The sequence below is a fragment of the Centrocercus urophasianus genome, unplaced genomic scaffold (genome assembly GCF_019232065.1).
Source record: "Centrocercus urophasianus isolate 14NV4802_14NV808 unplaced genomic scaffold, USGS_Curo_1.0 seq_22, whole genome shotgun sequence".
NCBI lineage: Eukaryota > Metazoa > Chordata > Aves > Galliformes > Phasianidae > Centrocercus > Centrocercus urophasianus.
Genome location: NW_024884778.1, coordinates 8640190 through 8654775, shown reverse-complemented (window position 1 = coordinate 8654775; position 14586 = coordinate 8640190).

Below are 14586 nucleotides of genomic sequence, written 5' to 3'. Positions count from 1 at the left end.
CACTTCAATTAGCTTTTTTTTTTTTTTTTTGCTCCTTAATGACTAATATACAGTAATTAATGAGTTCCACTCCATGTATTTCCCCCTTCCACTCTCATTATTATTATTTATACGTCATGCCCATTAAAGCCAGCTAACCGCTCGTAAAGCACTCCCCTTCCTCAACTGATAGGTGAAAAGTGATAAAATATAAATATGTATCAGCCCCCTAATCAAACCAGAGATGATGGGGATGCTCACAGCCAAAGAAAGGCTGTGTTTCAGAGGGGGGTTATCAGCCGCCACGCAAACCAGAAGATCACGGCTGTCATGTGCATGCGTAATGTACCGTACAAAGGAACTGCACATTATTCTGCAGCTTCTCCTCATGCATCTCGCCCGTGGCAAGCGCTGTGCAGCAGGGAGGAGGCCGGGTTGGAGCTGCAGCGATGCACAGAGGGAGTGGGTGCTGCTGCTGCTACCTCAGGGCTGGCCCAGCAGCTGTCTGCCTGCCTGCCGTGTGTTCTGCGCATCCATCTGTACCCACTGCCAGCCTGAGCCGATGCGTGCCAGTAAGCACCGGGCTGCTGAAGAGCAATGCTGAGCATCCATAACCTGCTGTGTAGCAGCACTGGCTCACTGCAATCTATACATTAAGTGACAGGTAGACTACCCCATAGATCAGCAATAGTGTTACCCAAAAGGAGTCCTATACCTTCACAGCACCATCTTGCATGTCCCCAAGGTCCAGCTCACTGCCTTAGCCGCAAAACCAGCCTGCAGCTATGCAAGAAATGGCACCCAGAGCAGGAAGGCAAGAGGTCTGGGATCTGCTGTTGGTTGTGCAAGCACACTGCTTGCATGGTTGCTGCCTCTGGCTCACATCCCAGTGCCACAAATCAAAACCTACATGGAAACATTTCCACTAGAGAAGGTGATCATCATTCAGTTTCAGTGGCACCAGTCTCATACTCCTCAGGTCACAATGTTGCACTGAATATCTGCAAAATGCAAACACACCAAGCAAGGAAACTGAGAGCAGGCAGCAGATGATGCCAGTATTTGCAGTAAGGAGCGGGCACAAAGTATCCTTAAAACCCTGACTCAGTGCAGGTTTTCTCTCTTTGTTAGTCACACATCACGCAGCTTGCTTGAACAAACTATGAACTTCAAATTACAGGCAGCAAGACTCCTGATTTATATTTCCCAATAGGAAGTGTGAGCCTTCAATGCATCTTCACCATGGAAATGAGGGGGGAAAAAGAAGAATGAGGAGCCTACACCCTAAAAGTGAAGTAGTGGGGACGGATTAATTAACATTGGGTAAAAGAGATTTGAAATAGCAAATGCCAAGAGATTCACTGCAGCAAGCCACCTTAAAAGAACAGGACTGTTTTAGCAGCAGATGGTGCATTGGACTTCCAAGGATACCCTATAGAAGATAAATACAAACAGCCATGGGAGCCAACTTGAAGCCCTGACTTGAAGCTCAGACCTTCAGCCTGGAAACCATTCTAGGTCAGGCCAGTGAAAGGAATCCAAAGAGCACAGCCTGGCTCCTGAAAACAAATCCATCCTTTTAACATTCTTGAAATAAACCATTTCTTGTTCTTAATGTTTGTTTTGCCCATATTTCAAATGTGGCCAAAATTCAAGCACCATCTTCTCTATTCAGCACGTGCACCCTCGGCAGCAGCTGTGCTGTGCCAGCAGCTCCTTGTCTGGCATCAGTGAATTTGGGAAGCGAGACAGGTAGGACATGTCCTTTAAGGTATCATTTCCCTGCCCCCTAATAATGATAACTATGCCCCTGGTGCTCAGGATAAGGCTGTCATCTAGTGGCAAGCAGGAAGCCTGCAATTAATTCTCTCCCTCAAGACAGCAAAACTAAGCCCAGTGAAAGTCCACAAGCTCTCTGCCATCCCTGCTCCTCTCCTCTTCCTGCTGACCTGCATCAGGAAATGACAATAAGGTCACTTTGCATTACTTCTGCAAAGAAAACTGATCTTGTAATACTCTGGTCTAGTAGATTCATCTCTTGAAATCAAGAGGCGCTTTTCCTTAGGCCGAGGACAAAGACAGATTAAATCCTTCAGGATTCCCTATGGAGATGCCACGGGCATCTTTAAGCCGTTCTGAATAGCCTCACTGCAGTGGGTCAGCAGCCCCAAGCATCCTAGCTCAATTATTTGCAGAACAGCCTGAATGAAAGGAGGAAATCAGGATTTTTTTCTCGTTCCTGCACAGGCTCACCCCACAGACATTACTCACATCATTAAAACAGCATCTGGTTCTGCACCTTAGCACAGTAACAACTCCACACTTTGGTGTCAATAAGACAGCAAGAGCGTGCTAAGCAACCCCCCGTGCCTCCCAATTCACACCAACTGCTTTGTGACTGCCAGCCTTGTTACTTCACAGCACTGCTTCCTTGATAGCATGCTTCACTAGTAGTAAGCCTGTCATTATTTTCCAGCCCCTTGCACAGGTAAATTGACTCTACCTTCAGTACAAGGACAAGAAGCATGGTTCAGTGCCCCTATTTTGTAGTCAGATACATCTAGAAGCACCCCCAAAATCATCCCTCTTACTCTTCCTGGTCATACACTGCTTGTATTGTAACATCAGGAGTCAGCAGTGCTGGGAATGGAGGGAAGCACACTTCAGGATATCACACACCTGGTTTTATGCTTTTTCTGTATATCCTTTCAGTGTTTCTGGAGACTCACAGTATCATAGGTGGTGTGACCAGCTGCTACATCTCCCTGTACACACCAGCTAAGAGGTTAACAGTGACCCCACAGCATCCTGAAGGAGAAGTTTGTTAATGAGAAAAGGAGCAATCTTCATAGTAATAAACTCCAGTGAAACAGAAGGACAGGCAGAGAAATTAAACAACCTCCCCACTTCTCAGGAGCCACTTCCTCCATGCAATCTGAATTCATTTCGTTCCTCTGACCCCAGCACCCCATCCCCCATCACCAGGGCTTTGCTCAAATCCCACCAGGCTTCTGAAGGCAACCCAGGATCAAGTGCCACCTTCACTTTGCCTTACAGAGCAAATAATATGACACATGGGAGCTCCAACCTGTTCTCCCCCCCTCCAAAGATGCAGATCTCCTTGTGTTTGGGTCCAACAGATGTTGGCAGCAGTCAGCTGACGTTTCTGAACCTCTGCAGTGATCACATCAGGCAAAGAAAGCTCTGAGGCGTGCACAACCGAGAGCTCACGCAGTCAGCACAGACACACATCACAAAGTTATAGCTTTCTAAGGCTGGTCAACATTTTTCCAGCATCACGTTTGACAGATAATTGTCCTTCTGATCCTTTTAGTCAAATGGATCTCTCCCATCCATGAGTAAGAGGTTGTGATTTCATTGAAAAGAAATCAAACTGGCATTCAGGTTCACAGGAGAAATGAAAAAGAGAAACGTACCACTTCTGCAGAAAACATCAACCAGGACACGTTTCCCCCCATCTTCCACTGCCATTCTCTATTGGAAAAGACAATTTCCATCCAGCTCTAGTCATTCTGTCCCTGTCAGGTCAAATTGGATCAACTCAATGAGCACCACTTTTATTTGCGGTCACGTTTGAAATGGATAAATCAGGCTATACACATCAATGGAAAAATCCCAATCAAGGGGGCATCGAAGAAGAAAAGGGTACATTACACAGAGCAGCAGCATGTGACCAACATCAGCAAGTTTCTTGCTTCCTGCAAGAACAAGAGCCGTTTCTGCACTGAGGCAGGTCAGCTCACCGGTCTCAGGGGGGAGCTCTGCAGCTCCATGCACAGGAATGACAAGCAGCCACACAGAGTGGCAGCACAAAATCCAGGTTTACCCAGCTACCTCAAAATACACCCACAGCTGAATTAGGCCCTGAGCTCCCTGCACCTCTCAGCAAAGGAGCATCCCAACCTCAGGGCTCAGATTTCAGCAAGAGTGAAGAGAATGTTTGCTCCTGTTGCATTCTCACTCTCCTTCAGTAAACAGTCCCCACAGTTACTCCAGCACAGGCTGGGATCCAGCAGATTAGAGTAACCTCAAAGAACTGCAGCTGTCAGGAGAAAGCACACTGCTTGTCATGGAGCAAGGTCCCTGTACCTCTGTGTGCAAGAAGGGCAACAAGGGGAGCAAGAACTGGCTCTACTTGGTGGCTGGTTTTCTTCTCTTGTCCCTTGTCATTCCATCCTCAGCTAAAAGACAATGGATCAAAAACCATACAGCTAAAAAGCACATTTCTAGCATGCACAATAGATACTCAAGTCATTGAACTTAACAGCATCCAACATTATGATGTGAGAAGCTTAGTAAGAGAACCAAATCTCAGTGTTTCAAATAGCAGATTTCTATCTGCTTTCCTGCTCCCTGGAGCAGAAAAACCACGTTAGGAGCCCAGTGCTCCAGCTGCAGGGTGTGTGGCGGTCACTAGCTGGCATGAGGCTGGCATTCCCTCTGCAGCACATATAAACAAATATTAGGTGCTTCTGCGATTTCATAGAGAGTTTTCAAGCCATTCCAGATATCAGCCAACCAGACAAACCCCGAGTCCACTGTGCTCTGGCACATCACCTCCTGTGTGCACTCCCAGCACTAAAAGCACAAACACATTTGCTAACCCAATGTGACTTCAGAGGGCCGAGCTGCGTGCTATTTCTGGAAACATGCCCTGAGCAACACTTTCATTAATCTACAGCTGTTTGAGCAAATTATTAAGGCTACAAAGCTACAGATCTTTTCCCTTTAAATCAGACGTAATTGTAAGTGAATATTTCTTGTGGGCTTTAAAAGTCTGCTCCTGGAGCAGGAAATGTGTAACAGCCTCTCCAAATACAATTTTATGGATGGATTTTTAAACATGAGAAAACAATGCGGACACCCTACATGTAGCATAACTGGAGCATCAGCTTTAGATGCTCAGAGGATGGTCTTTGTGCTTTGCATGTAATAAGTGGCCACTGCAACACATTCCAGTCAGCTCCACATCCACCAGGTTCACTCCACAGCCTTCCCTTGTACCCAGTGTGCCGATGTTTACCTCCATGAGACGATGCACTGACAACACAACAGTCCTTCTGTTGCGGAGCTGTGTCATACACTACATTTTCTACAGCAGATCAATCTCCTCAGGGCAAAAACCATTCCTACATTCTTACATAGCACTTGACACAACGGAAACTTAATTCGTTCAAAATTTTCTGGGCGTTGTGACTACAGAAGGGATCACATTAACAAAAAGAGGAAACTAAGAAGGGACACCTCGGAAACCTGAGAACTGGCCCCAAAAACCAACCACAGCTCCTGGAAAATGACGGTCCTGAAGCATCCTGAGTCAGCCCAACCTTAACAGCTGACTATCAAAGCCTTCTCTTGGTCAGCCTTGTACCACCTGCTGGAGCAGGTGAGAGAGAACCTGCTCTGAAGCATGGATGCTCCAGAAGTTTAAGGCTGAGAATCAACACCTTGTCCATTCTGGGGATCTTTCCAGTCCTTGCACCTCTGCTACCTGCACCAGCCAAGTCTCACTGGCTTGTACTGCCTGTTTCGCTCCCTCCTTCCACCCACCACTACATCCCTCCCAGCCTCATCTCTTTCCCTTTCTCTGTTTCACTCCCCACTCTTGCCTGCCCAGGGTGACTTTAATCTCTGCGATGCGATGTCACACGCAGGCAGTAATCCCTGCTCTCCCCTATCAAACACTGTGGGTGTAATCCTTTCCACATTTCAAAGGAGCTGCAGTCTTCCCCCTGCACCCCTGCCTTTCCCCCTCCTCCCGTGGTCACACAGCCATTTATGTAAACACCAAAGGGCTCAGAGACACTGGCACATCACCTTTGGATGGGCATGTGGGATGTTTACGCTTTCCAGCACGCTTGCTGCAGTTCACTGCAAACTCACAGGTACGTTTGGCCGATGCTGCACACATTGTCAGCCTCTCCAGAGTAAAGCTGAGGCTCCCTATGAGCTATGCTGGCTCAAGAAGAGGAGCAGGTCTGTGTTTTAAGCAGCAGCAGCACCGCTCACACAGGGGCACCCACCACAGCCTCACATGGCTCAGAATGAGCCAGCGAAGGGTCTCGTTGGGCACATCCCTCCCTGCTCTTTTGAAAGCCCAGTTGACTAATGAAAGATATTATGTTCTCAGCAAGGGTTATGCACTTTCTGTTTCCTATCTGATCCAAATGCTTGCTGCTTAACCAACTGGATGAAAAATATGCCAATGGAGACCTTGATCCGAGCTTCACTGAATGTAGTGAAGTCATACCAGCAGAGATTTTAGCCAATAGCTAGCAAGTTTCCTAATAGCCCAGAAGAATAAGGAATTTATTCTGATTCCAGTTATGCTAGCTTAAATCCAGATTGTTTCCACTGGATTAATTCTGTAAAGCAGAAGAGGGGAAAATACTCTCAGTGCTTTCTACAGTCAGTTTCAATCACGCAAGTGAGAACACGTGCCCCTTCTCTCAAAGGATGCCATTCTCATAGCTCTACTAGCCTGCCAGCCTTCCTGGTAGCCATAACAAATCTCTGATTCCTCAGACTTTGCATGTTGCCAGAGGGAGCACAGCCTGCATACACCGTAGCTTGAATCATCCCTTCTACAGCTGAACACGTCCAACGGGATGCAAGGATGAGAGGGGAGAGCCCCAAGTTGCACCAGGGAAGGCTCAGGGTTGGATATGAGCTGGTGGAGTCACTGTCCCTGTTCAAGAACCACGGAGATGTGGCACTAAGGGACACCACCAGTGGGAGTGGGGTCAGTATCATCTATTGAATTAGTTCTGGTTCCTTCAGATGGGGCTTCTGTTGCTACAGTGGCACCATCAAGCCAAGATCTCATTCACTTTTTTTTTCCTACCTAACCACAGACAACAGCCAAGCATTTTCCAGAGCCCTTGCTGAAGGAGTAAAAGCTTTCCTGACAAACAGTGCTCTCACACTTGATTAAGGACATTGTACAGCACCTGGATGCTCTGAATGAGCAAAACAAGCAGCAATTAGGTACTAATTAAACCCTTTAAGACTAGAGAGAATGAAAACAGAAGCAGAGTCTGCTCACAGGTACATACCACACAACAGGCAACCACGAATCCAACATCCTGAGATATACTGGCTCTTTCCATTATTCCTCCTCTTACAGGTTTCTCTACAGCCCAGGTGGAGCACTCAGAATGTGTCATTATCCCATATCCCTTAAGACTGATACATTGCAAATCAGAGCCCTAAGCCTTTCAGCTAAGGATGTATTCACTGCTTTTTCTTCTTCCTTTTGAACACCAGCTAGGAGGACTATTAGCACAGCTAGCTTGTAGCACCTGGGCCTGAATTCTTCAGTGTACCTGAGGAATGAGATCAACTCCAGGGCCCAGGCTTCCACCTTCACTGTTTTCCTTTTTGCCTCTCTGTCTGCATGGTCCTCACCACCAGTGACGGCTGCAACGAACTGCAGCAAACAAAATTCAAAGCACCGTCCCAGCCCCAGCGCTGCGAGGTTCAGTATAACAAAACCTGCAGCCTGCTCCTCCTCCCCACGGCTTCACACAACACTGCGCTGTCTTTCTTCCATGGGAACACCTTCACGGGCACCCCATTTAAAAGCAGCACTTTGCACCTGGTACCAGGCACATCTTTCAGCCCACTCCCCGAGCAGGACCAGGGAGGTACTCTAACATCCCTTCCCTGCAAGGTGGCCCATTGATAGAGACAATAGGATTAACAGTACTTCAGTACTTTCTGCAGGGCTTTGCTAGAACCTCTGGTCCCTGGCTGAGGATTGCTCCGCTCAAGCCTTAATCTCTGCTTTCTAGGGACTCTGCTGGGAGGGAGGGGATTTAAGCAAGCACTTTTCTCGGTGAAGCAAATACTCCATTTACTTTCTTTCTGATAGAATCAGTATCTGCTAATGAGGCACCGTTGTTTCAAGACAAGTAGTGCCAGCCTCTTGAAAATGTTATTTTGATCCCTCCTGAGCCTGTACATGCAGCTCTGAAATTGCATACAAGCCTAAACTGAATTCAGATTTGCCCATCTCAGAAAAAATGGGGTTGCCTTCCTTTCTCAGTGCATCAGCTTTTTCAAACCCAATTTCTCTGCCCATTATATTACTCACAAAGTCTGACACATCCTCTACACGTCCCTAATAGACAAGCCACTTCATATGTCCTAGGGAAATGTTCTTCCAATCTCCCAAAGTACAGTCATCAGCAGCAGTGTTCTCTAAAACACATCAGACAGGCACAACAAACTGTCCACAGCACTTTTACGAATTACAGACTCACTGGGGAATGGAGCTTAGAGTATTTCATTCCACTAGGACAGTTAGATCACAACTAAGCAGCCCTAGCAGAATTACCAATATGATTAGTAAAGGGGTATTAACGTTTAAAGTGGCCATTAGCACCACCAGTGTGGGAAGGAACCCAGGTAATAGCACAAGGAAGGTAAAAAGCGGTTGGGAAGAGACCACTCATGGCTAATATCAGACAACTCAAAGGGCAAAGGAGAGCTTGAGCAGTGGAGAACTATAAGCAGTTGTCAGCTATCCCACACGCCCATACAGCAGAGAAGATCTCGCCCCATCTGTGCCCAGCAGCCTTGTGCACAAGGCTGTACTCCTGGAAGCACCATCCCTCCCCACTCTCCTGTAAAGCACTGCACAACCTAAGGCCTAGAAGATCTTTTTACATCTTAACACTCCCATGGCCATGAGGGACCTGCATGAGTCCTGAGTGTCTCATTAACTCCCTTGCTTATCCAAAGGGAAACAAGAAGCGAAACAAGTCACGTGCCTGCTTGCATTCTGTCCTGACAATTATTTATTCAGGTATAGGTTATCTGTTATATATTATTTATGTGCCATGAATATTTACTAGTAATGGGAAAGAAATAAATTACCTGCTGTCTGCATCTATGTGCTACGTTAAATCACCCCTGTGCTCTTTAGCAATGAACAATTTCCCCACACCGGTGCGGCAACCCAGCAGCCCCCAGAGACATCATTGGCCTGCACTGCCTAATTGCCCTAACGAGCAATCCCAGATGGGGCCCTGATTTTCCTGGAATCATTTCTGGGACTTTCTCATGAGGGTGCAGGTCAGAAGCACAATCCAAGCCCATTCATAGAATCATAAAGGTTGGAAGGGATCACTAAGATCACCAAGTCCAACCACCAACTCACCATTACCATGCCCGGTAACCAGGGCCACATCTCCATGATTCTTTGACTCTTCCAAAGGATGGTGACACCACTGCCCCACCATGCAGCCTGTGCTCATGCCTCACCACTCTGAGAAGAACTTGTTCCTAATATCCAACCAGGAGATAATTGTAGACAAGCTTTCCTCATTTCCAACAACTATTGGCCAAAGCCCACTAGGAAGAGGCCAATGATCTGAGCACAGACAGTGACGCACAGATTCTGCAGAAGATGGCTCACACGTGTCATCCTCAGCCCCACCTCTGGCCACAGCCAGGCACACTGTAACTGCACCTCTGCGTTGAGGCCCAAGACTGACTCTCCCTGTATCAGTGTAATACAGAAAACATTGGGAATTTATGGCCTTCCCCGCAACACAACTGCAGTTGCAGCCTTGTGACAGAAGCCACAACACCCAGGACAAAACCCCTGTTAATTAAAGCCCTCTTGATCCCCTAAAATATTGCATTCAGCTAAATATCACCCTTCAGACCCTGAGCAACGCAGAGATCACCACTTTCCAATGTCTGAAATCCTGCTTGGCAGGCAGCAGCAAGCACTACGGCCTCTGCACCATGCAAAGCTACTGCTTAAGGGCACGCACACTGCCTGCTTTATGAGAGCTTCTAAACCTGCTGTGCCCAAAGAGCACATCAAAACCTGTCACAATTCAGAAGGAGCCATCAAAAGCTGACCAGAAAGGAAAGCAAAGAGGTTTTGCTTAATTAAAGCTGGCTTCATAATGGAAATTATCATGGTTCATGTCAAACATCAATTAAGAAAGCAGGATGTGACTGCTGGCTTTGCTCAGAACATTTGGATTTGCGAATCCAAACAATGATGACTTAGCCCTGTGTGGAGTTAGCTACTCAGTGCTGCCTACACAATTTTATCCCTCATCTCTATTTTCTCTTTAGGTCTCAACAGCCTCTACTTTTTCCCAAACAGGCAACAGAAAATCTTGAAAACATAAAGTACACAGAAACATTTCAAAACTCTCTGGCAACTAAAGAAGAAAGGAAAACTTCTGTTGTTAAAATCCCTGCATTTTTAATCTCATCTCCTGACTTTTTAATGCTCCTGCCACGAGCTTTGAGCTGGTAGCCCAGAGGAGGAGAACCAGACAGATGAAGGGCAAGGAGGTGCAAGGGTCAGTTTACTGAAAGCACAACTGCTGCTCCTCGTCAGCTCTGTTAGTAGGCTTCAGCCTATGCTAAGCTAATTGCTGGAGCTACACTGAAGCTCCAGAACTAAGCTGATTTCCATCAGGTAAAATCCAGCCATAGCTGCTTACATGCCACAGTGTTACAGGTCCCTCAGCTCTACCTGTCTGAGGAGCAGCAGGCAATTACCTGGACCCAGCACCTCAGCAAGGCTCAGTAAGCAAGCCATTCAGAATGGCTCAGGAGGCATTTTTCTCAGTTTGCTGAGTTCTACCAGCTGTGCTAGAGCATCTATTTTCCACTACAAGGCTGTCTTTTGTTCCTGAACTCTCCACCAAATTTGAATGGATTGGGATGACATTTTTCACATTGTGTGTCTGCCTTGGGCTGTACGAACACTCACACATACATGTGTGTGTGGATGTTTGGGGGAGGGTTGGGGCACGACAGGGACATACCACACATGTGAAGGATGAAGTCTTCCTAAGGAAGGAAGAACCCTCTGCCACTCGTGTTGTTTGGGCTTTTCTGGGTGAGGGCAGCCTGCGACACATGAGGACATCTCAGAATAACCCACCTTCTCCCTCTCTTCTATGAAAAAGCTAACAGTGGAGGCAAGTTTTGCTTCCCTCCCAGTACAATCTACCACACTGCGTCATCAACAGCGCTTCCCACACCTCTCCCCCACTCCATTGCTGCTCAACAACAGGAAATTGTGGCCATTTGAGGAGATGGATAGGAGACAGAAAGGCAGGGTTGTTGAGAGGCAGATATTGAAAAATGTGCAAACCTGAATAGCGAGGAATCCTTTAAAAATCATATATAATTGCTTTTTTAAAAAATCATGATCATTATAATTGAAGGAACAGAAGTATCTCTCATCCACAAAGATCAATCAATGACCCACAGTACACGTTTACCTAACAGTCGGCTCTTTTTTCAGGGAAGAGAAGAGCAATTACATCCATAGTCTCTCTCCAATCACAGGAGGATCCCGATCATGTTCACAGCTCACAGCCTTGGGGAAGGGTCCCATGTGATGCACAATTATGCCTGAAGAGGTGGAGGTGTTCCTCTAACAACATTCTCACGCCAAAGACTTCACATATTTCACAGAGGGACTCACAGCAAGGACAAGAACTCAAGTGCTGCTGATATTAATTCAGTTGACTCTGTAACATTTTAACAAGGATTTAAAGTCTTTTTCAGAGCATCACATCTCCCCTGCTCACTTTCCTTTCTTGCAGTCCCCAGGACACGCAGCAGTACCCAGCTCTGTAGCTTGCATCATGTCAAATTGCAGCCCTAACGAACAAAGCATTTGTTCCTACCTCACTTCTCTCTGCTGGCATTAGCACCCACCCTGTTGTCCTCACGCACAAACACACACAGATGGGAGCAGACCTCAGACACAGATATTGAAAAAAGATAAGAAAAACTGTATGAAGAATTAGAAGAAGCAGGTGATGACTTTTTACATGACTGAACTGGAAATTAAGATTTCATCTTTGAAATGGCCTGGGTGCCACAGACACCTGCAAGTTTTCCAAAGTCAGAAAGCAACAGGAGCAATTGTTCCCATGTGGCTTCAAGAGCTGCACCAGACACAAAGATGCAGCCAATCATCAACGCAAGCAAGGTTCAACCACTTCCACTTTGGGCCAGGTAGAGTTCATCCTCTGCCCGTCACAGTGCATGGAAGAGCTGGGGGCATTTGCCACCCCACTGCTGCAGATGGAGCTCCCAAACACCTCCTCCAACCTCACCATCCTGTCCTCACATCCCTGCTTGCTGTACCTGCTCCTTGCCTGTTGGAGGCACGCACATCCCTGCTGTGTGTGGGACACTACCATGAGGCCAACATTCTTAATTAAGCTCATTATGGAGACTCATTGTCATGTTTTCAGAAATCATGGTAGCAGACAAAAGCAGCCATAAAATGTACCAAGTGCAAGCAGAGATTACATTAGAGAAAGAAAATCCAGCAATCAAAATAACCAACATAAAACACCCAGAAACCAAGTGATTCAAACAGTGAATGGGAAAAGCACGTTCATGCAAACTGACACAAAGACTCCCCATGGACTGCAGAAGGCAATGAAAGAGCCAAAAAGGAGATGCAGGCTGCTTTGAACCTTGTTTTCTCTTTTTTAAGCTGATCTTTTTCCCCTCAGGTTTCAAACATTCATTCACCAAGACACAAGGCACTGGCTACACAAGCCCCTACCTAACCAGGGGCTGGAGCAAGGTGAGGGAAGGGTCCTGTCCCACCTCCATAGGTCTCAGCCTGGAAAACCAGGCCTGGCCTTGCAGGAACTGTTACAACTCGCTCATCTTACGATGTCACACAGTAAGTAAATATATCCCAGTTAATGCAAAAGGAAAAAGATGTAATCTCTGAAACGTTCACTCAAGGAAGCTTCTCTGAGAAAGAGTCAAGATTTCAACACAGCAGAGAGCAGAACCAAGCTTCTGCTTTTCTCTTTTTGATGAAAAATCATTTTGCTCAAAGGCTCCACATCTCCCCAGGCCCTCCACCAAGGGCTGCAAGGTGCAACGGCTGACCAGACTGAAACAGCTCATAACTGCTCAGCGAGTCAGAGAAGGTCGTCCTGAGCGCTGTGCCTTTCGGAGGTCAACCCAAACACAGGGCAATGAAAGGAAAGGTGTAAAATAATCAATGGGTCTCTTTTGATTTAACAAAGGGAAAGGAGAAGAGCACGTGAACGCAAGGTCTCTTCTCTCAAGGCTCACCCTATCTGCCACTCCACAGTCATATTCCTGCCTTCCCGTCACGCTGGAACAGCACATCTCCCCCCAGCATGTCCTGTCCAACACTCCCCAGCATCCCTGCTTCCCCATCTTTCAGTTTCTATCAGAAATACTAATTATCAATCATGACAGGCATAAGTCTTGCAAATTTAAAGGAAGGTATCTCACATTATTCATCTTCCCTTCGTTTGTCAGAAATATAAAGTGAGAAATGAAAGCAACCCCATCATATTTGTCAGACCCTTCAAAAGCCATGCAGGAAGCTCATCCATCACTCACTATAAACAACCAAAACAAAACGGAGATGGAGCAGCACACGGGAACCCTGCTGGCTCATTCCCAAAGCACTGTGGTTTGAGGACAGCACTGGAGGCAGCTGCCACCTCCACACATCTGACTGCCCCTTCCCCCACCACAACAGGAATCCTATCTGCACCCAACAGAAGACAGCATTTTATGAGAACACAGTCTCTGTTGTCAGTGTATTCTGAATATTCCAATTTGGTTAGTGGTTTCCCACCACTAACTGCGTTATCCCCAAGGTGTTTTTGTAATAGGAAATTTTTAGTCATTACTGTTTTCTCCTCAGACAAACTGAATTTTCAACTAAATGCTATTTGGATGGAAAAAAAAAAATAATTGCATCGTTATTACTCCCACTTAAATACATTCTTGCAGAGCTTCAGGGCAGCTCTGGTCTCCTCCTCTCCTGTCCCCTTCTTCTAAGGACAGTGTAACCTTGGAGGTAGGACCTGTGCTATTGTGTAACACACTGAGCAGCGCATCACTTCCTTACTCTCGTTTTGCTTTTCATCAATTTTCTTTGAAAACCATTCTCTAATTGGTTCTGTTAGGTCACACACACACAGGCAGTTTCTCTGTGCACTGATAAAGAGCAGTTAGAAAACTAGGAAGGTTATTCCATGGCAAAACCAAAGTCTTGAATGTGTGACATCTTGAATGTGTGACATTTGCTGAAAAAAGGCACTGACCACTGTCTTTCAGATTAAATAGGAAGAGTGCAATAGCAAAAATTCTGAGTAATGTTTTGCTCCCTTGGAAATAACATTTCTCCTAGAAAAAGAATTGTGATGAAAATGTTGTAACCAGACAAATGGCCTTTCCATGAGATGCAAGCCATGCAGCACATTAGGGAACGACTCCTGCCTTTCTCACTGGGGCTTTCTACAATTTTGTTTTGCTTTCTTCTCAAATAAAGGTCAAAATATATAGAAAAACACTGGAGCTGCTCCCTGCATGCAGGAAAATGAAAAAGAAAAAAAAAAAGCTTTACAGATGTCAAGGTTCTGGCAGAACAATCAATGAATTAAACACTGCTCTGTGTCTGACAAGTGCCTACCTGTCCTGGTCTACCATCTGAGCTCCTATGGGATACCCACAAAATACACAGTAAGCAATAACAACTCTACCAGAACAGCCTAACCCCTTCACTTCTGAATACCTCTGGCA